Consider the following 20,980-nt stretch of genomic DNA (forward strand, 5'->3'; position numbering starts at 1 on the left):
CCATCCATCCATCCACCCCTCTGCTGCTCCCTCCCAGCTCTGTCTCCCGTCTGATTCCTCCCACACCTCCAGTGGAGAGGAGGTTACGGCCTCATTTGAATATCTGAACGTATATCAACCTTCTCCTCACTGGGGCGTGGCATCGTTTTATGGTCGCGCAGCTGTGGCGGTGTTATGGGACCATCTGCACAGGGCTCATTAAGTTAGCCAGGAGCTAACATAGAGTGTGTGTGTGTGTGTGTGTGTGTGTGTGTGTTGAGGCGAGGTGATGGAAGGGAGGTAACTTTCTTCTTTTTTTTTTATTCTTCCTCAGTTGAAGAGTAGCTAATAAATGGGAGTGGTTCCAGAGAGAGAGGAAGAGAAAGACGTGGGAGAAAAAATCCCTTTCCACACTTCCGTATCCTTGTGTAGTTGTGTTCGCGTTGCTATGACTGTAGGCGTGTGTGTGTGTGTGTGTGCACGTAGGCGCACTCACTATGAATCTGTTTATGTGTGCAAGTATTACAGAAGATTCCAGCGTCAAATGTGAAGTTTTTTCAGTTTATTATAGGAATGAAAGCTGCAATATTTGTTTTTTGTTCTTGATATTCTTTATATCGAGCATTATAAACATGCTTTTCATTAAAAAAAAATGACTGAAGTCGCTTAAGCAGAGGTGAAATGAGCAAGTGAGTCGCATGAAAATTGCAGACATTCGTTCATATTTGTGCACAGATTCCAAAAACTCTCAAAAGCAATAATTACTTTGGCAAAAACAATATTGTAATGTGACGTGCAGCCGATGAGCCGTGAATGAAAGGCCACAGTGTCATCTCAAATGTTTTGTTTCCTTTAGCGCTGAAACTTTTAATTGATTATTAATTGCTGACTAAATGAACTGTCAACTCATCAATTAATCAGTTTAAGTGTATTTTTAAAGACTTAAAACAAGTTTCTCTGGTTTTTCAACTTCTTAAACGTAAATATTTTCAGGTTTTCTTTGCTCCGTGTAACCAATAAGACATTTGAGAACATCATTTCCAGGTTTGAGAGATACCGATCAATATTTTTTAACATTATGTTTTATTAATTTTCGAATAATTGTTAGTCGCAGGCCGAGTTTCCTTGCTGTCATTCATCGTTACTGTATGTTGTTGTTTTTTGAATAGTGAATAATGGCCTGCTCCTGCTTGCCTTTCCAAACATTTGACCTTGGAATAAATAGTTTGACCTTAAATAATGCGTGAAAACATCTGCATGTTCTGGACCGGATTTACTGTTGGTGAACGGAGCGACCTTTTTGGTCACGTCGTGTTTTCCGTAAACCCGTGGACTGCGGGCCTCGCGCTGCTGCTGCTGCTGCTGCTGCTGCTGCTGCTGCTGCACTGACGCAGGTTTACCTCGTCTCTGAGCAGAGACTAACTCTGCTTCAGACCTTCTGTGAAAACCCAGGCGTTTCTTTCTTTTCAGGCTCTGAAGAAGGTCTTTTAAGTCGACATATTTACGCTCAGAGAGCGCGCAGATCCCCCCCCCGATGGCTCTTTAAAGTGCTGCTGAAATACATCTCTCTCTGCTCTGATGTACGAACCCGTCAGGATAGACGTGTTTTTTCGCGGGCAAAAGCACAGCTGCGCTTTCAGTCGATACGGAGTGTACTTGTTTTGTGGCAGGCCGTGTCAGCGCAGGCATTAGATAACGTTTTATTTGATGGTGTTCCGTGGCTGACTCGTCCTCACCTCTCGCCCGGGCCTCTTCTGCTCTCCAGCCCACACACACTCCCATGTAAAAACCGAAACGCACACAGACGTCCACCCACTGACTCGTGTGTGTGTCTGTGTGTGTGTGTGTGTGTGCACATTCACACACACACACACACACACTCTCTGCATCCTTCCTCTGGAGGATTCTGGCAGTTGTTTATGTTATTGAACTGGTTATCACATTACAGCTGGAACAGCATCGCGATCAGAGAGAAAGAGTCCTCTTGTGTTTTTTTTCTCCTTCTTTTTTCAAGAGAGGAAGTGAAGGCAGAGCGAGTGCAGAGGGAGAAAACGAGAGCAGAGGGAGGAAGAGAACGAGCCGAGATGTGTTTGCACAGTATTGATCTGGATCATTACACTTCTTTACTTATTCATTTCACACACACACACACACACACAGCCTCATCTGTACCGGAGCAGCTTTGACCAACAACGGTCGTCTTTGTGCTTCGTCTAAAAATAGCCGTAAGTGGGTTCAAGCAAATACAATGCAGTGACATCATGTATATCTTCATTAGTGTACAGTACGGGACATTTCACCAGCGCGGCGAGAGGAAAAGCACCAATTTGAATATTAAAGTTAGTAATTACAGAACAGGGCCATTTTTATAAGAAACTAATGAGCTTTCTGTGTTAGACATGAGGCGCACGACACCATACACGTATGAACATAGAAGAATATTACACAAAGAAATATAACAAACTGAAGTATCAAGAATCCCGACATATACTAGTGCCAAACATCGATGTTTTAATTTAACTAAATATGGCACTCGTAAATCAGCGGCTCCACTACGTCCTGAGTCATCGCTTTGGCAGCGCTGTGTCCGGTGCTTTGAACAGGTTGTAGTTATTTGTTACTTTGTCTCAACACTGAAGCTATTTGTTACCTTACAATGACTTTTAAGATGGAGGACGTGACTGCAATGGCACCAGGCCGGGTTCAAATGGGTTCAACCTGTTAATTTGTCCATTGTCTTTGTCATCTGCATTTGTGTGATTTAATAACTGTCTTTTTATAGTATTTGGAGGTAAAATAGAAAATCATCTGAATTGCCAAAGATTGGCATCAATTTAATCCAAAAAAACCCAGAATGCCCGTGGGGAGCTGGATCGCCTCGGCGCTTCTCTCTTGCCATGATTGATATTTACACCAACAGGTGGATCAGGAAAAGCAGCACAACTCACGGCCGACTCTCTCAGGTGTTTACAGAACAAGACATTCATCAAGCAAGGTCAAACAGACTGAGTTCACCTACAGTCTGTCACTGGAACTGTAAACACTCTGCAGGTGCTGCCCCCTGTCCCACAGGAGGGCATAAGAGTTATTGATCAATAATTCCCCCCAAACTCCTCTCCCTTCTGCACCTTCACTGTTATAAATCAGATTTAGTTTTTGTTTTTCAGTGTTGTTGTGCAACTGTCCTGTGAATGACGAGCGAATGGAAGACAACACAGAAAAAAACTGCACTTTTTTTGTCTCCTTTTGCACACGCAGCAGGATTTAATAATCCAAAAATGTGTTGTTGTTGTTTTTTTCTCCCCCTCTTTATGGTTTTCTCCTCCAACACTAAGAAGTGCTGTGCTTTTAAATCCGCGCTTTTCTTTTCTCTCTCAAACTGATAGTTGTCGTCCTAAATATCCCGCCGACGCTCTGCCACAGTTCACTTTGCAGGAAACTTTGTCAACAGACAAAAGCGTGGGGCGGGGAGGAGGGGAGGAGGGGAGGAGACGGGGGACGTTCATGAGGGGTGGCAGCTAAAAAAGTTTAGCCCTCCACATATCAAAGGAACTAAAGACCCTGTGGCGATAAAACAAGTCCACTGAGAGGTCAATTATCCTCTGACTCCAGCGCGACCCCTGGATTATAACATCCACAGTGTTGCCGGGATTGTACGCGGTGGTGATGGGAGTGAAAATGTTGCTTTTGTGGGTTAAAATGATTATGGATTAACATGATTTTTTTTTTTTTTTGCTTCACAGTGAAGCAAAAGCAAAAGGAGCTTAGTGCTTTTAGCCCTTCACTCCCCGCTCTGCATCTGTTGTTGCAGTCGGACACAGGGAACACACTCCTGAGCCTCTCAAACACATGCTGGAGGGTCATAAAGCCCCGGTTTTAATGCACCGACGGGGAGGAGGTGGGTGATACAGTATGAAGGAAGGCTTTAAACAGAGGACAATTCCTCTGGAGTCACAACAGGTGTGTGTGTGTGTGTGTGTGTGTGTGGCTGTGGAGAATTATGAGCTGGGGGCACTAAAAGGAGGAGGGGGTTTGGAGGGCTTATGAAGGGTCCCCTCTGCCCCACCTGTAGCCTGTCAGCTGTTGTAAGCCTGTTAAAACGTCAGCTGTTTCTGAGGAGAAGTGTGTGTGTGTGTGTGTGTGTGTGTGTTAGTCAATGTCAGGGAGCTGGTGAAGGGTTATGGGTGGGGAGGGGGAGGGGCCGTCTCCGCGCGGCCCTCGCCGCCGTATCACATCAAACGCCTCGTCGCCTTTGGGGATTTGTCCGCGCACGACTGAGCGCCTCATGCCTGCGAATGTTCAACGACATGCAAGCGCACGGACACGGGCTCACAAAACTTTACAAGAACATTTCAGTCTGGCAATATCTATATATATATATATATATATATATGTATATATATATATATATATATATATACATATATATATATATAGAGAGAGAGAGAGAGAGAGAGAGACTCTACAGTGGAGGTAATGGATGTCTGTTATGAGTCAGACTGACATTAACGGCAACATCAATTGTCTTTTCTTGCTGATACAGTATGAGCAGGTTTTTGCGGTGATTTGATCTCATAGGTGAGACGTGTTAATACTGTAATAATGTTTTCACATTTCTTTTGTCTGCTGAATATGAGACAAAGTAAATATCATACAATCATTCATCCTCTGCCTCTTTCCTTCTTGTGTCAAACTAAGCTCAGCCCTGGAACTTGTGATTCCAAAAAGAAAGTGTTTATCATGTTTTGTTGGCTCTTTAAGTCTCTCTCCCCCCCCGTGACCTATAAAGATTCAGATTTTGATTCCTGTCAGGGCAATAGAAGAGTCTTGTCTCCTTATTTATTTATTTATTCTACAGAGATTACACCGTGTCTTCATAACCCAGACGTGCCTGTGCCAGAACTTTGCGGAAACATGAAAAAACACCAATAAATAAGATAAGAGAGGATTCTAAAATAATAATAATAATAAAAAAAAAAATCATTTAACAAATCAACGTCAATTTGAATCAGAAACTATCTGATGAAGTGAGCGGGAGCAGCTGTCAGCGGTGGACAGTTTGCTTCAATGGAAACTTTGGTTTCTTGTTTCTGGGAATGAGAACAGACAGCTGGACAGTTTGGCAGCAACATTTGCAGATCTGGTGAGGAGAGTTTGACTCGTCGTGGCACCGCTTCTGTTGAAAGGTTCAGTGGCCTGAGATTTTAGTTTGAAGATTTGATGTGGGTTTGTTTGTGTGTGTGTGTGTGTGTGTGTGTGTGTGTGTGTGTGTGTGTGTGTGTGTTTAGAGCCGTTTTCTTCTGACCCGGAGACAAAATAACGCTCCGTATCGGCTGAACTCCGCTCTTTTTTCCTGTTCTACAAAGTATCCTATACTCGAGCTGCATCATTATTGACAAAAAAAAAAAAATCATTCTGTCAAAATATTTCTTTAAGTACATTTAAAGCTGCAGTAGGCGGGATGGGTCTCTCAGTGTCAGGGCTCTGATAGGAAATCTGGGAGAAACTTTTCCACGATCCAACACTTGATCTAATCCAGGAGCCAGAACTCCACGTAGAGGTGGTGCTTTCTGCGCGTGATGTCACCGTTTGCCGGTAAATTGATGCTCACTCATCAGAGATGTTCATGAGAGGACATAGGGACAGGAAGTTAGCCATATCATCTCTATTCGTCTTTTAATAGCTGTATTGTTTTAGTCCATAAAATTAATTAACTCTTGTATAAAACAAGGTGAAGTGGAAAATGTGTAAATTGTGTAACTGTTTTCTGTGTCATGGTCCCAAACACTGTACTTGTATTAGTTAAATTTGGCTTGAAATGAAATAATCCTTTTTTTATTCATGTTTTGTCAGAGGAAACATTGCTTCCCCCGTCTTTCTCCCTGCGATCATCCTCTGAGCTTGTGTCCTGACCCCCCAGGGTGAGAAACCAGCTGTCTAACAAGACACACTTTAAACGCAGCATTTTTCTAAATCGGAAGTCACACTCTGTAAAACTGCAGGTAACCATAGCAACAACGCCTCTGAAACGCTATGTCGGTGGCGAGGTAAATCTGACAAAGGGGTTACACTAAAAACCTTTACTTACTAAGAAAGAAATCAAAATCAAACATTTTCAATGATCAAACCGACTTAACTCAAACAGCGGCGTTAAATAAAGTCTGCTCTTGGTTATTTTTTCAGAGCGTAAGCTAAATATCTGCTGTCTCTCCACTCTCTGGTTGGTCATGCTGGCATGGGAGCCACAGGTGTTGAGTGATTTATGGCTTTAATTTATTTGATGGATTGTAATATAATAAAGTATCAAGCACAGAGCATTAATTAGAACACAGCGCTGATGTGCTGTTTACCTTCAGTGGTTTGGCAGGAGCAGGGAAAGCGCTTACTACACATTAAAATAGAACATGTGTGTGTGTGTGTGTGTGTGTGCGTGTGTGTGTGTGTGTGTGTGTGTGTGTGTGTGTGTGTGTGTGTGTGTGTGTGTGTGTGTGTGTGTGTGTGTGTGTGTGTCTCACCGCATGTTGAAGTGGACACATCGGTGTGAAACGACCCCTTTTACTGTAAACTCGTGTTAAATCATGTCGTTGGACTTTCATAATCGCTCCCTGAAATGTGTTTGTGTAAAAACAAAAAAGCAGGAGGCCGGGAGGGAGCGACACAGGTTGGTGACAGCTGAGCGACACACTCTGACTGCTGCGACTCCTCAGGCTCGTCTTGCTGCTCTTGGCCTTTGACCTTTAGCTGTGACACCTCTGGGGGTGGGGGGGCTGTTAGATGAGTCCCTGGTTTTGGAGAGTCAGGATTGGGGATGTGAGACAGAGAAGCACAATTCCGGTTACTGCGATTTAGAGCTGAAACAATTGATCGATAATTAATCGATAACTATTTTGATAATCGATTAATCGCTTTGTAGCTTTTTTCATGATTAAAACAAGATTTCCGATTGTTTAAGCTTTTTAAATGTGAATATTTTCTTCATTTCTTTGCTCTGGATAACAAAGAAATCATTAAAAGTCAATCATTTTGACATTTGAGAACATCATCATTTCCAGGTTTGACGAACACCAATCAACATTTTTTAAGGTTTTCTGATATTTTATGGACCAAAAGATTAATCGAGAAAATAATCGACAGATTAATCGATTAAGAAAATAATGGTTAATTGCAGCGATTTGCTGCGATTATATGAACAAACATATCATGCTCTTTTGTTCTTGTGTCGTCCGCTTAGTGAGAACAAATGTTGTAGACTTTCTTTAAAGTTGTCTTAAGACTTTCTTTTAACTTATTTACATGAACGTGGTGAAATAAAGTGTAACCTAGGTATTATATTAAGCTTAGTCTCTTACCAGCTACCTATAAAAGAAGATTTGGGCAGTGTATTGGCAAGAATCTGCCGATATGATACAAATCCCGATGAGAGCTGCAACTAATCCTTTTCTGGATTCGTTTAGTATTAGTTTGCTCAATTAAATGTCAAAGAAAATGTGATGTTCTCAGATATGTACAATTCAGTTTTAATGATTTCTTTGTCAAATGGAGCAAAGAAAATATTCACATTTAAGAAGCTGAAAAATCAGATAATGTGTTTTAATTATGAAAAAAAAAACAGAATAATTGAATAATTGTTGCAGTTTTTGTATTTTTTCAGATCAGATTGAGGAGAAAAGAAAATCTAACTTAATATATCCACCAAGTTACGTCATCAGGTGCCCTGAAAACCCATATAGGTCGACCTCTAGTGTCATTATTCTCCCTCACTCCTACATAATATTTGGGCCAGTCTACAGTAACAATGCTGTGTTCAGCAGATCAGTGTCTCAAACCATGGCTGCAGCAAACTTAAGTGTACTGTCCTGTGTAATGAGCAAGACTCGGTTTCCCCCTGTACGTTACTGTGATGGTGAATGGAAACATGAGCATGGTATACAAACTGTTTGTGTTTCATCGAGATCCTTCAAACTAAGTGTTTTCACACAGAGTTGAATGTGCAGTGACTGAAACTGTGCGAAAACAAACCTTGTTGCTATTATTAACAAGTTACTTTGTTTACCTTTGAAAATACAGACTGAAATGAAAGCCAGAGACCGGGGACTCTGGCAGCAGTGGATCCACATCTCCAGTGTGCTGTGATGTGGAATCACTGATTTCCTTCATGGACTTTGGTGCGGGGAATGAGCGGTTTACAAAGACTAACACACAGTCTAACAATAAGATAAAACTAGAACATCCTTCTTAAATTCTTTAAGATGCTGGCAGCCGTGTTTTCAGTGAGAGCGAACGTCTGTGTCCTGGCACAGGGGGTGCGTTGTGATTTAAAGAAAATCTGAATTCTTACTTTGGACTTTCTTATTTTGCAGCATTTGAAGTGACCTCTTCAGATTTGACGGCAGGTAGCGCAGTGTTAGTGTTGATTAAAGAGAAGCCTGAGCCGGTTCAAACAACTCCCGTCACAGATTTGTGTCGATGCTTATTTCCTCTTCGTCTCGTGAGCTTCATTGTGCTCGGAGATTTGTCAAAAAAAAAAAAGTGGAGAGTTTCTCGATAATGTAGGTCACACTGCAAGCCAAACGCTTACACTGGTGCCACGCCGGAGAAAAGCTTTGTCACTTTTTTAATTTCCCCTGTCCTCTGGAGGCAGGCACATTTACATAAGCAGGGTATTCACTGTCAAACCGTTGAAAGCGTAGCGTGTTTATTCGCAAACCTATTCCTATAAACAAGCTCGTCCTCCACAAAACCTCTCTGCGTTTTCCTTTTGTAAGGTCACGGCCGTCATGTAGTACACCGTTCACGCGCAACACTAACACGCATCTTTAACAACTCTTCCCAAAGTATTTGCATTGACACGGATGGAGGCTTATCCCTGCGAGAGCTGGGGTTGATGTGCTCTTGTTTATTTCTTTCAACATAAATACACTTGCCTCGGGGCAAAGTAGCTGCTTCCTCTTCACCGAGAGAGAAAGGATGATATATAGTACTCTGTTCCTCAGTGTTTGTGCCTCCCCCACTTCTCCTCAGTGCCGGATCCCCACCGCATGTAGCCAGCACCACACAGTCTTGGCCGGCGCTTGCGTTTGTCTCAGGGAAAAACGGAGGTAGGTTGCATAGATCCCCGTTTTAGGCGGAGGGCCAACGCTGTGTGTTTCGACATGGAGGGCCCGCGGGCAGCCGCTCACATGGACCACAAATGTTTATAGCGAGCAGAGGGGGAAACCTGGAGAAGAGGCAGCGAGATAAGGCTTTTGTTTATTGTGGAAGTCATTTTGCCTTCACTGCTCTGACATGAGGATTGTTTTGATTGGTGGTATTGTGTATTTTCCCCCCCATTCTTGGGCAGATTTCCTGCTCCAGATAGTCAAAGGGAGTTGAGTGTTTTTTGTCACTCCCCTCGCAGATTTATCCATATAAGTTGCTGTTTCAGGACCAAAGTGGATTTTTCGGCCCATGTTTAACCCGTCGGTGTCCGGTCGGAGACACGTTTGCGCCCCACACATGCCACAGTGTACTGTACAGTCACTGTGTTATGTGGAAACTCAATGACACAACTGTTTAGGCAGACTCCTGGCCTCCCGTTTCCCACACACACACCCCTCCGCCCCACGGCCCCCTTGGAGATTTCAAGGTCAGGAAAGGGCACGGGGCTGAGAATCATTCCTTGGGAAGCGGAGCGACTAGTGCAATTGGTCATGGCCAGCGAATGTCTCCTTTTACAGCCCTCCCGGTAGTCGCCTCGCCAAATTCAGATCAGCGAGCATTTGGGATTTCAAAGCCTCGATTGTAGCGTCGGCGACAGTCTCCGTCGGAGCCGGCGGTGATGGGAGACGTGGTGAACGAGCAGGCGGCAAAAGTCAGAGAGCAGAGGAGCGACCGACAAACTCAAGTGCACAGACTTTAGGGCTGAGTGGCACGAGACATTACCGGTGCGTTTAACTCTCCGACAGCTGAGCATGCAAGTGTATATGTGTGGGGTTGTGTGTCTGTGTGTGTGTGTGTGTGTGTGTGTGTGTGTGTGTGTGTACATTTGTGGGGGGGGGGGGCCTTAAAGGGTCCACTGCAACAGAAGGTATGTCGGCAGCTGCCGTCCCTCTGCCGGCAGCTCACCATCCAAATGTACAACAACGACGTGTCACGCGCACACACACACACACACACACACACACACACACACACACACACACACACGCATTCACACCACATCATTGTTGAATATTTTCCTGTTTCCTGTTTCCATGCATTTTCTAACACAAATCAATCTCCTTCAGGGATCGGGCTTCACTTCACCATATTTAACCTGTTTCTAGTGTGAAGTCAGGCTGCTGCTATAATCTGATTATTAATGTCATACTGAATGAGTCGCTGTCAGCTGGTTTTGTCATGTTGATGAATCAGTACGGGTCTTTCTTACATGTGTTCTTACATTTTCTGTTTATGTTTCTTTAAGTTTGTGCACAAACCAAGACATGTTGTCATTTTTCACCGTTTCTGACATTTCTTTGGACCCAAAAACATAATCAGTTAATGGAGGGGGCAATCTACAGATTAATAATGACAATCTGGAGTAGTTGCCTCAAGTACTCGAGTTCAGTAGGGATGTGTACTGAGTTTGGTACACATTTTAGTACCTGGTGGTTCATCTCATTGAAGAATATAAACTTCAAGAGTTTATAGAGAGAGAAGGAGAGTAGAGCAGCTGCCTCTGCGTCACAGAGACTTGTGAACTGATCTTGGGTCTGACAGAAAACACACGTTAAAACAGTCAAACTCAAGCACAAATTAATTTGTAATGTTCAGGATCTTCGGGAGATTTCAGTCGGCTTCACCACCGGTGCCATCAGGCGCCGCAAGTGAACCAACCCGTCTGCTGAGCCGGTGACAGGGACTGTCTTTGTATGAACCCATCTTTATAAAGGACAGATTAAAGCAGAAAAGGGTGTGAATGAACAGCTCTTAACCGTTGCACCTCCCTCTGTCCTGTCTGTGTGTGTTTCTAATGTACTGTACATGACAGAAAGACTAAAAGATGCAGGTGTTACTGATAATGAACTCAAGGCACCAGTATCAACTCAAATGTAAATAGTACCCGCATTTACTTATGTGATTATTTTAGTATTTGCTTCATTATCCATTAGGTCCATGACAAATATGGCATTTATTATTTAGTAAATACTAAAAGTTTGTAAAGTGATGCACTGTGACGTTCATACAACAAACAACCGACAAGGGCCTCAACTGCCTCAGCAGGGACACTGATGAATTGGTGGCAGTTGTTGAAGGCATATTAGGGCAAAGGGTGACCTGGGAGGGGTTTGCTGGCCGTGAGTGGACTGTGTGAGTGTTTGGCAAAGGGTGGTGGGGGGTGACGAGAAGCAGCAGCAGCAACAGCAGCAGCACTGGGGAGGGAGGGGGGGGTGTCCAGTGAGGAGGGTAATTTGGGGCGTCCAGAGTGAGGCGTTCCAGCAGCAGTTGTCACTTGAGCAGTCGATGGTCGAGTGGCACATGTCCTGCTCTGAGTTGGACCCTCTTGTCTCTTCAGGACTCTTTCCCTCCGCGATCGGGGACTTGGACTATCTTGTACTTGGACGTCCTTTCAAAATCGACTGGCCTTCGTCCAGATTCAAGACGCTGTGTCAGAGCGCGTCCACAACACCGTTCGGTATCTTTAACCTTTGACGGTGAGAGCGATGAATCGAGAAAATGTGTGTGTGTGTGTGTGTGTTTCTGTAATTGTGTCTGAACTGATATGAGCTCAGCTTTGCTTAAAGAGGAAAAAGTCAAACTCAGTGGCTGTTTCTAAGTGTTTGCTCTGCCTGGGTTGAACTAACCTCTCGCCAAATGTTTCATGCTTGGTTTAAGATGAGGAGATGGTCTCTAACACGCTGTTGGCTCCTTCTAATCAGTCCAGTTAGCCATGAGTGGGTTACCCCACTGGCGCCTCTGAGGACTTACCGAGTCAGATAGTAAGGAGTGCGAGGCGACTTTCTGTGTGGCCTGTTCTCCGTCATCAGCCGCCAAGGCTGATACCTTCCCAACCCCCCAGCTCCAGAACTGTCTGAAAGAGGATCGAGGCTTGAGGGGGGGGGGAGCTGTTGTTAAGATTTATGGTGGTTAGCTTGTGTTGTTGTGGGGCTAATGACATCACACCTGTTCCTTCTCTTTCTTTCTTCAATCGGAGGCTTATGTGGCCATTAATGTGTCGAGTGAGTGCCCTTCACACCTGTTGGAACCACGGAGTGCACTTCCAATCGTCTATCAAACACTTTGAAGCTGTGTAACTGTGGCTTTACTGTGACTTTGGTGTTTCATCGTCTCTCACACCTCGTGTTTTTTCAAAGCCAAGGAAAATAAGCGTTCAGTGGCCTGGGGACGTTTCTGTAGAGCGCAGGCCATCGCTGCTTCATCTTCATTTGTGTACATAAGAAAACTGTTTGTCCACCTCAGTGTCTCCTGTTCCCCTCCTTACAGACGTGTGCGAGATGATCGCGCGAGTCTTCAGTCGACGCCGGCCTATACAATTATTAAGGTGTTGGCTAAACACGGCTCAATCAAGGGGAGCGTCAATTGCTCCGCGTGCCTGTTTCTACAAGTTTATTGGCCCTGCGTCGTTTTAAAGTGCCTCAGAAGACGAGGTGACGGACTCGCAGGTCTCCGAGCAGCTGCTCACCACTTGTTTTGAAGGGTATCTTGACAACAAAGCCCCCCCGGCTCAGTCTCATGTGGCCGGATTGAAGGATGCCTCTCTGAGCTCATGCTTCTAAATGACCACATGTATAAACAGTTAGTTTGTTAAGCGTCGCTGCAGAAGACCTGTTTTCTTCAGGGAGGGATTATCTGTTGAAAGGATTGCAGCAGTGAGTGTGTGTGTGTGTGTGTGTGTGTGCGTGCCAGACTCTCGGCTGAGTGTTTATTGTTATCGAGTGCTGTCGGCATACTTGCGGTGCCCAAATGCCCAAAGTCAGTGACGGGGTGAATCTCACCAAACCAAACATTTTGTTGCGTGCACTAAATATAGGCAGGTATTATTCTTCTTCAAACAACGGCATTCCTCCTCCCACTCACCTGCGCGCTTGAAAATAAACTGCATAGCACAGCATGTGTAATGAATGGCGTGGCATTTGACTCGCTCGTCTGTGAGAACATGTTGGACCGGTGATGGCAAACCTTTAAATACACACACACACACACACACACGCCCCGTGTCCTCGAGTGTCACGTTGATGTCATCGTGTTTTGTCTCGAGGGCATTTTTCTCGTTTACAGACCTTTTGTTGTTGACAAAGGGAAACTGTGTGTGGGAGAAAACCTGCCTTTATCTCAATAGGTGCATTCCTAAAACTCGGAGGAATCGCGCCGTACCGATCATCAGACAAACCAAAGCAAACCTGTAGTTTACAGGAAACGCTGCCGTGGAAATAAACACCTCACACTCGACTCTTATTAGCATAATGAGACATAGGTGCAGTTGACATTTAATACTCAAGTCAATTTGTTCGCAGCTGCAGCTAATGATCATTTACACTATCAATTTACTGCGTATGGAAGTTAGTGTCTACAAAATGATACGGACGAGAAACTTGACCCTTCAGCTTCATATATAAGAGCATTAAAAGAGCACGTTGCACATGGATTATTGTACAAAGTATTTAGTGGTTGGCCAAATGATGAGTATAGTATCATTATTATGGACGATTAGAAACGGCTTACCTAATTATAACCTGAAACTTGTGTCAATTTGGAGACATTTTTAGTTACTAATAAATGAATTGTTTTCATTTCTGTAGATAGATTCACATCTGTACAGTGTACATATACACTGTACCTTGTGACCTTGAAAAGGACGGCCTCCCAACAACACAATAGTGAGCCAGCCATTACTCTGCATTCAAAAGAAAGAAAAGAAGATGTTGCTGCCAGATATTCCCTGTGTTTTGTTATTTATAAGTACAAAAACCTTCCCCATTGTGTCTTCCAGGTTAATGTAATGGAATGAAATAGCGATCCTTTAGGAGCATCCGTCTGTTTTCTCCCTCTCTCGCCTCAGGACATGTCTGCTTAATGTTTAACACTTCCACCACTCCACCAGCTCTATACAGCCGAATAAGATCAGTCAAACAATAACAGTGCAGGTGATCACTACAGTAAAACACCAAATGAACTGGGCCTTCAGTTAGTGCCTCATAAAACCACTGACGACTAAAACAATATTTAATTTCCCCTGTAAGAGGTGTTCGTGATTAACCATTAGTCTATTTATTGCCATTCATTATCTTTACTGATTAAGATTGCATTACTTAATTAACACCTGTTTTTATATGTGGCTCATTTCTCTGGACCTTACATACGATCAGATTTGACCTACGCACATGGCCACTTCCTGTCCACTTCCACTGGCATCGAACAAAAGAAGTGAACCTCACCGCCATGTGTGTTTATTTTATAACTAAAATTAACGACAAAATATCACACTTTACAAATTGTTTGGACAGGAAGTAGCCTCGCTTTTCACATGCATAGACCAAATGGTATGAATCAGGGCAGTGACGGCGACAGCACACCAGCCAACTTTCTGTCCTCGGAATGCAAATGTGCCAAATTAGACACGTAATGGACATCTGTGTCGTCAGAGGGAGAGTCTTTACAGTCTGACTTTACGACGTTTTAGCAACACATCCCTTAAATGTAATGTATGAAGTTTTACAGAATGATCAGCAACTGCATGAAACCTTCTTCCCCGCGTTTCATCCCGGCACCATGACTGTGCTCATGATCTTGGCGCTGGTGGAAATGGAAATTGTAGAAACGCTTGGTGCCAACGGACGCATTGTTCCACCGGCACCTTTCACAGGAAGGGGGTGTGTCCTGTCAGTTGAATTAACTGCGTGTGCAGCCGGCGGTGATGTAACGCGACAGGTCAAACCACATAGTCCGCGTCGGCGATGCGATGACAGGGACAAGCCTCCCGAGTCAACAACGAACCACGCTCAACGTTTTTTGTGAGACCTGCCAACAAGTCCGCTGTGCTCCGCATGCTTTCTGAGTGGTGGCACAAAAGGCATCATTATGTGAGCATGTGTGTTTATGATGAGATGCACATACATTGTTGTATTATGGCTGTTATTGCTGTATTTGTGCCAGAGGCTGTGAGTGCAAACGGTGCATCAGTGACAGACAGGGCACACTGTGTTAAGTGCGTGGGTGTGTTTTCTTTGTGAGTGTGTTTGTTTTTATGTATTTGTGCGCGCTCGGGTAGATTGTGGTATTGACAGTGGCCCCGTCAGTGGAGGCGTGATTCATGAGCCATGAGGGATCTCTCTTTCCAGCCCCTCCCTTCCCCTGAAGTACCACCTTAGAAGTGCTGCCCTTGCACTGCATCAACCCTCCCCTCTCACCCCCACCTCTCCAAAGTCTCGCCCATGATTGGTTAAGAGGAGGAGGGGGGGGGGGGGGGTCATATTCCACTGCCAGGGTTGGCAGCTCACATGCGCAGCCACAATAACAATTGCTTGCCAGACTTCAGTTACAAGGCCAGCAGCTCCATCCGCCATCCCCCTCCTCCAGTCTTCACTCCACCTGCTTAAACCGCCACCACAATATCAACCGTAGGGTTTTTGTTGATATGCTGGGGGACTGAAGCTGGGGTGTGGTGGGATCTGTGTCCAATGGTTTCCCAGGAACATGAGGCAACAGGCTGTAAATATCACACAGTTGGTGCTGGCAGAACACCCTCAAGGTTGGGCTGCAAACCGAGCTTTGCTGGCTGGATCACATGAGGAAATTCAGCGGCCCAGTTAGACGCCAAACTCCCACCAGCCCATTGGTGCCCCAATGAGGAGCCAGCCTTTAAGATTCTTCCTCACACACCCTCCCTTATATATATATATATAACTCAATTCATGATGATCATGGCTCTCAATACTGGCAGGTGTGTTTGATCATTGGAGTTAATCTGGTAGCTCTGGATTATTTAAGTAGTGTTGTATCAGGTGTAGTCAGTGTGTTGCATACCTGTGCGCTCCCTGTGCTGAGAAGCAGCTGGCGGCAGGTGAGCGTAAGTCCAGTGAAGCTGCCAGCACGGGCAACAGTAGAAACACTCACACTAACAAGCAACCGATTTCGTGGTGAACTCTGGGTAAATAATGGACTCTGCAATTATTTACATCACACCGCCCGATGCTAATGCTAACGCCACACCCTTACCCTTCCAGTGACAACAACGCTGTCTTTAGCCGGTAAACTGCAGAGTGGAACAGTTGTCACAATGTCAGATTGCGTCCCGTTTGTCCGTCCCTCCAGGTTCTTGTAAACTCTCAGCGACTCTCTGGAGTAAGATGAAGGTAAAGCTGAAGATGTCAGGATACTGCAGGTCTGGAATAATGTCCTCTACGCCTGTTTACAAACTCGTAAAAAAGCACACCGGTGGGGGCTTTACGAGGATCAGATGTATTCACTCTTGTCAATTTCTGTGATATATCGGTCGATCTCCGTGGATTTTGAGCTCCAGTTCTGTTCATTTTTGCCACATCTTAGGCTGCCAACACGGCGGTTCAGAGGGACTGAGTCACGTGACGCCTGGAGCTTTATTTATAGAGAAAATCAGTGTTTCTAGCTCTTGGGGACACACATGCGAAATGCTGGGCTACTGTTGCCTCATTTGGTTTGTGTTACTCACGTTTATCTGCAGTAAGAATTTCAAGCCCAGCAGTAGCCGAGCAGATTTTCTTAATGGACTTTGGTGTGGGAGTGAGTGCTTTACGAAGCAACACAAACTTAAGTGGCAAATATAGTACATTCATGAGAGAGTGTGATATCTATTTATATTACGACAGTTAAACAGCAGTTGTTATTGTTAGCACACATTTCGAAGAGGTGAGTGTGTCGAGTTAAATGAGACGTTGCCCAAAGCCCAGTATTAAAAACCAAAGATCATTTTAAGTGTCATCAGTGTGATGATTCATTTTCACGTGTAACCTGTTTGTTTATTAAAGCTGAACTGGAACCTGGAAACTTCCTTTGGTCCAAAACTCTTTGAGACTGTGACGGTGCACGCTGCCACAATCACAGACACCCGCTGATGTGATTTCTCGTTTATTCTCATGTCCCAGACAGGCCGGTTTGAGTGACAAATGGATATTGGTGAGCTATTGATCCACCTGGGCTTCAAACTGAGAGACCGATCAGTCACTTTGATACGCTGCCACAGAGGTCATGACTGCAACATGCAGGCGGGTTTGCACTCTTACTGAAACCTGATGCCTTCAAATCCTTCGGGGGTCGTCTCTGTTGACTCCTCTGATATTTGGCAATACAAGAACTCGCTCACATATCCGTGAGTGTGTCTTATCAAATGTTTATGTAATTAGTAAAAGCTCTCATGACAAATATGTTTGCACGCTTTGCTTTTTAAGCGACTGAGACACAGATGATTCACTGTGTTTGCCCCGAGCTGCAAATAATGCAGTTGTGATATGATTTGCAAAATTATGCAACTCATGTTCATGAAGATAAAAACAAAAATGTAGCTTTTTGGGAATTTCACCACAATGGTGTTTTGTCACAGTGCAGTGGGTATTGCACATTGGATATTATGATATAGATGATTTTGCAAAGAGAAAACTCAATATTTCCTGATTTGTTTGGCAACTATAAATGTTACCCAAAAGCCAGATGACCCCAAAATGTCTCCTGCCACGTCAACGTCGGCAATCAACGACCAGTGATTCATGGAGCAAATGTAAGAGGGAAGCGTTTACACTGAAGCACACAGATAATTGTGATCCTCACTCTTGGGTCATGATTATCGCTCGCTTTCTGTGGCCAACTGTATTGGGCGGCGTTTTCCTCACAAATAAGACTAAATAAGATCAATTGCTTCGGTTATTTCCTTTAATTAGTTTGAGTGTGAGGCGAGTTCAGGGTTTTTTTTGTTTTTGTTTCACAATGGCGTTTTAATTAGCATTTCTTCTAATACAGTCTTGTATGGATGCATCAGCTGCTTCCATTTCCTGTTTCAGGACAGATGTGATCATTCAGGACCTCTTTATGTTACATGATAGCGCTGGCAGTCACATGCAGCACACGTTATGATTTAAAAGAGCATGGGTTACCTGTTGTTTGTGAGTCATGGCACAGTCACTGCTTTCCTGCAGGTTGTGACACATTCAGCCCCGCGGCAGCGACGCTGGTGTCGATGTATCAGTAATATCAAGGAGAGCGGTGTTGGAGAGGACGGCAGGGCAGGTTGTCTGGTGGAAGGTCAACGGTTCACAATCCGGCTGGGAAAAATCTGGTGGACATGCTCTTTACCAAGTCAGTTGACCTCTTAATGCTCATGGGAAGCCTCTTATTTTCCAGCTGGGGATGACTGTGGTCGCACTGGGAGACGAGGAAACAAACGTTAAAGCGTTTTTTGTAGCTGGGAAAAAAAGAGAGATATCTCCCATTAACTTTCTCCTCGTGAATTAATGTTAAAATCAGAATATTTCCCTCACAGCTCATGTCTTTCCACCCACACAGTTGGAATAAGAGATTGAAGCTTTGAAATTTTTAATGGCCGCTGCAACAGATGTCGGGGATAACGATGCAATGCTACATTTCCTAACTGTTCTTTTACAGACTAATCTTTGTTGCAGGCTGCCCCGAGGTTATGACCTGATTTGCCCTCTCTTAAGCTTAGTGAACACTCGGAAATGGCATTCAGGTTTCGTTTTTAAGATCCTTTTCTAATGCTCTGTGATGTGTTTACTGCTTTCTCTTTCTTGAATGATGAATGATTTGTGAAGCCATATATATATATGGTCAAGGTGTTTATTTCAGTGTCTTTAGACCTTTTGTCAGTGTAAAGCTTCCTTGTGTAGCACCAGCTTTCTAAAGGCTTTGGAGCTCATGTAAAGCTAAATGATTCAAAATGCAGTCTGTATTTATCCTGCTTATCCACAGCTGATTTTAATAGAGCAGTAATATTCTAGCATCTTTACTTAAAAACTGATGAAATATAGCATATGTTGCAGCTCTTCTTTTGAAGTTTGTGCAATTTCCTCAAAAGCTCTGACTTCCCTTTACCCCAGAAAGAGAGTATGTTATTGGCCCCATGTGAATTCACTGTTTTAGGCGTTCCCCAGGGTTCTAATCTCGGCCTGCTGTAGAATCCTAATTATCAGCGTTTATCTTTTCGTTGTCCAGAGCCTCTCTGTCACCCTCGTAAGCTCGGCGAGGCAGCAGACACACTCCAGGCCCTCCGCTTCCCATGTGAGAGAGCAGAGATTCTGCCTGACATCAGACATGGGAAGTGAGCTCCGGCAGCATGAAGGGTAAAAGGTTGAGACTTGTCCACCGCGGGCAGATAAAGCAGCCTTTTCATGTGCGATCAGCCCGCAGCCTATAGACAAATCCCACAGTGCTCTCTGCCTTTGAACTTCACCACAACTGGAGCGAATCCCCGCTCCGCGCAGGCTAATGAAGGCTATGAGCGTGCACACGTTGTTATTATTTAGTTAAAATACATTGCCGACACCTCTTTACTCGTGTAATTTGAAACTTAATGAATGTTCAACATACTGGAGACACCTGTTCTTTTCTCTCTGACATGCACTAATGAGGTGATACAGGTGGAATACATTATCCCTTACTCATACCGCTTATTAAATTTGTGCCAGTCAAACAGGAGGTGAAGAGAAGCAGAGGAGTTTAAGACAGATTTCCACAGAAAACAATTGTGCCAAAGGGGCTGGAACCAAATATTAGATTGATGTTGCCAGTAGTTTGTACAATCAGTTCCTGCAGTGCGCTGCTGAAACCAGGCTCAGACAGCCTCCAGTTCTTCATCAAGCCTGTTAACAAAGCGATTATGACACTCATAACTCCCTCTTTTCTTAAACCCCCCCCCCCCCCCCCCCCCCCCCCGCTCTCCTCCATCATCCGTCTTGTCATCATCCGGTGCATAATTCATGAGCAAATTGTCGCCAAAGCTAAGTCGGATGCATCCACTCCTTAGCCAGTGTGTTGTTCAGCGCTCACAGCAGCACAAAAGGCTCGTCAGTCCCATGACAGACTATTTTGCATTCTTTGTTTCATTAGAATGGACGTAAATGGAGGGCGTTCTTCTTGTGCTGCTCTCCCAGGTAGCTGGAATGCAAACAATGCCGAGGAGCGGGTGTGAAGTCTGTTTTTGTATGGGCTCAAACTGGGGATGTTCAGATGCAGAAGTGACGTTCACAAGCGCGCCTGAAGTTTGTTGTGGAACAGCGTGGGTCGGGCTCGGCAAACCACCCATACCTGCACCTTACAACGGCCGTCGTGACGAGCTGCTGCACCTCTCAGGACGTCAGAGGAGAGGAGATACACTGGCGTTATGATTGAACTGTCAGTGGTCGGGTCAAACTTCATTTTCTGTGCTGTTGGTTGGGAATCGCACGGGAACTCAAGAGTGTGATATTGGACACGCGGCCCACAACAGTGAGAGCGTCACAACACAGCAGCTCCGCAATAATCATTACTAGGGCGGTGACTGGCAATTGTTTTCATAATCCATGAATCAATTTGTCATTTGGGCCATAAAATGTAAGAACAATATTCATTTTTAATGATTTCTTTGTTGCATGGAGAAAAGAAACCAGAAAATATTCCCATTTAAGAAGATGCAAAATCAGATAACTTTTTTTTTAATAAACAAAAAAAACATACATTTGGACATAGATTTAATTATTTGTGATAAAAAAAAAAATTACAATGATATAAAAAATGTAAACTCACGGCTTTCCAGATACTTCAGCTCTGTAATTCCACCACTTGGCTCCCACTGTCGTCTGTGTGCACAGGGAGTCTGTACATGTATATACAGTATATATTTAGCCAGAGTGCTATTTTTACAGCTGAACCACAAATAGTAGCGACAGGGCCGAAAACAGCCTTTGCTTCTGTTGCCATTCCTGAGCTACTGCTGCGGCCGCCCGCATTCATTCATTCATTCATTCATTCATGAGTTTGTATGTATTTGCAGAAACAT

General features: G+C 44.3%; 1 protein-coding gene across 8 annotated transcripts in view; it reads left to right on the forward strand.

Moving 5' to 3' along the window:
* Window positions 1-20,980, forward strand: part of mef2d (myocyte enhancer factor 2d) — a 97,456-nt gene that overhangs the window by 13,358 nt on the left and 63,118 nt on the right. For 6 of the 8 annotated variants that reach the window (XM_058647207.1, XM_058647208.1, XM_058647201.1 and 3 more), the window contains exon 1: window positions 11,435-11,654. The exons of 1 other annotated variant lie outside the window; for it this stretch is intronic. The gene's annotated coding sequence lies outside the window, so the exon portion shown is untranslated. Of the gene's footprint in view, window positions 1-11,434; window positions 11,655-20,980 lie in introns of those variants that run through there. One more of the 8 variants, XM_058647203.1, reaches the window with a different exon arrangement.

The sequence above is a fragment of the Solea solea genome, chromosome 13, assembly GCF_958295425.1.
Source record: "Solea solea chromosome 13, fSolSol10.1, whole genome shotgun sequence".
NCBI lineage: Eukaryota > Metazoa > Chordata > Actinopteri > Pleuronectiformes > Soleidae > Solea > Solea solea.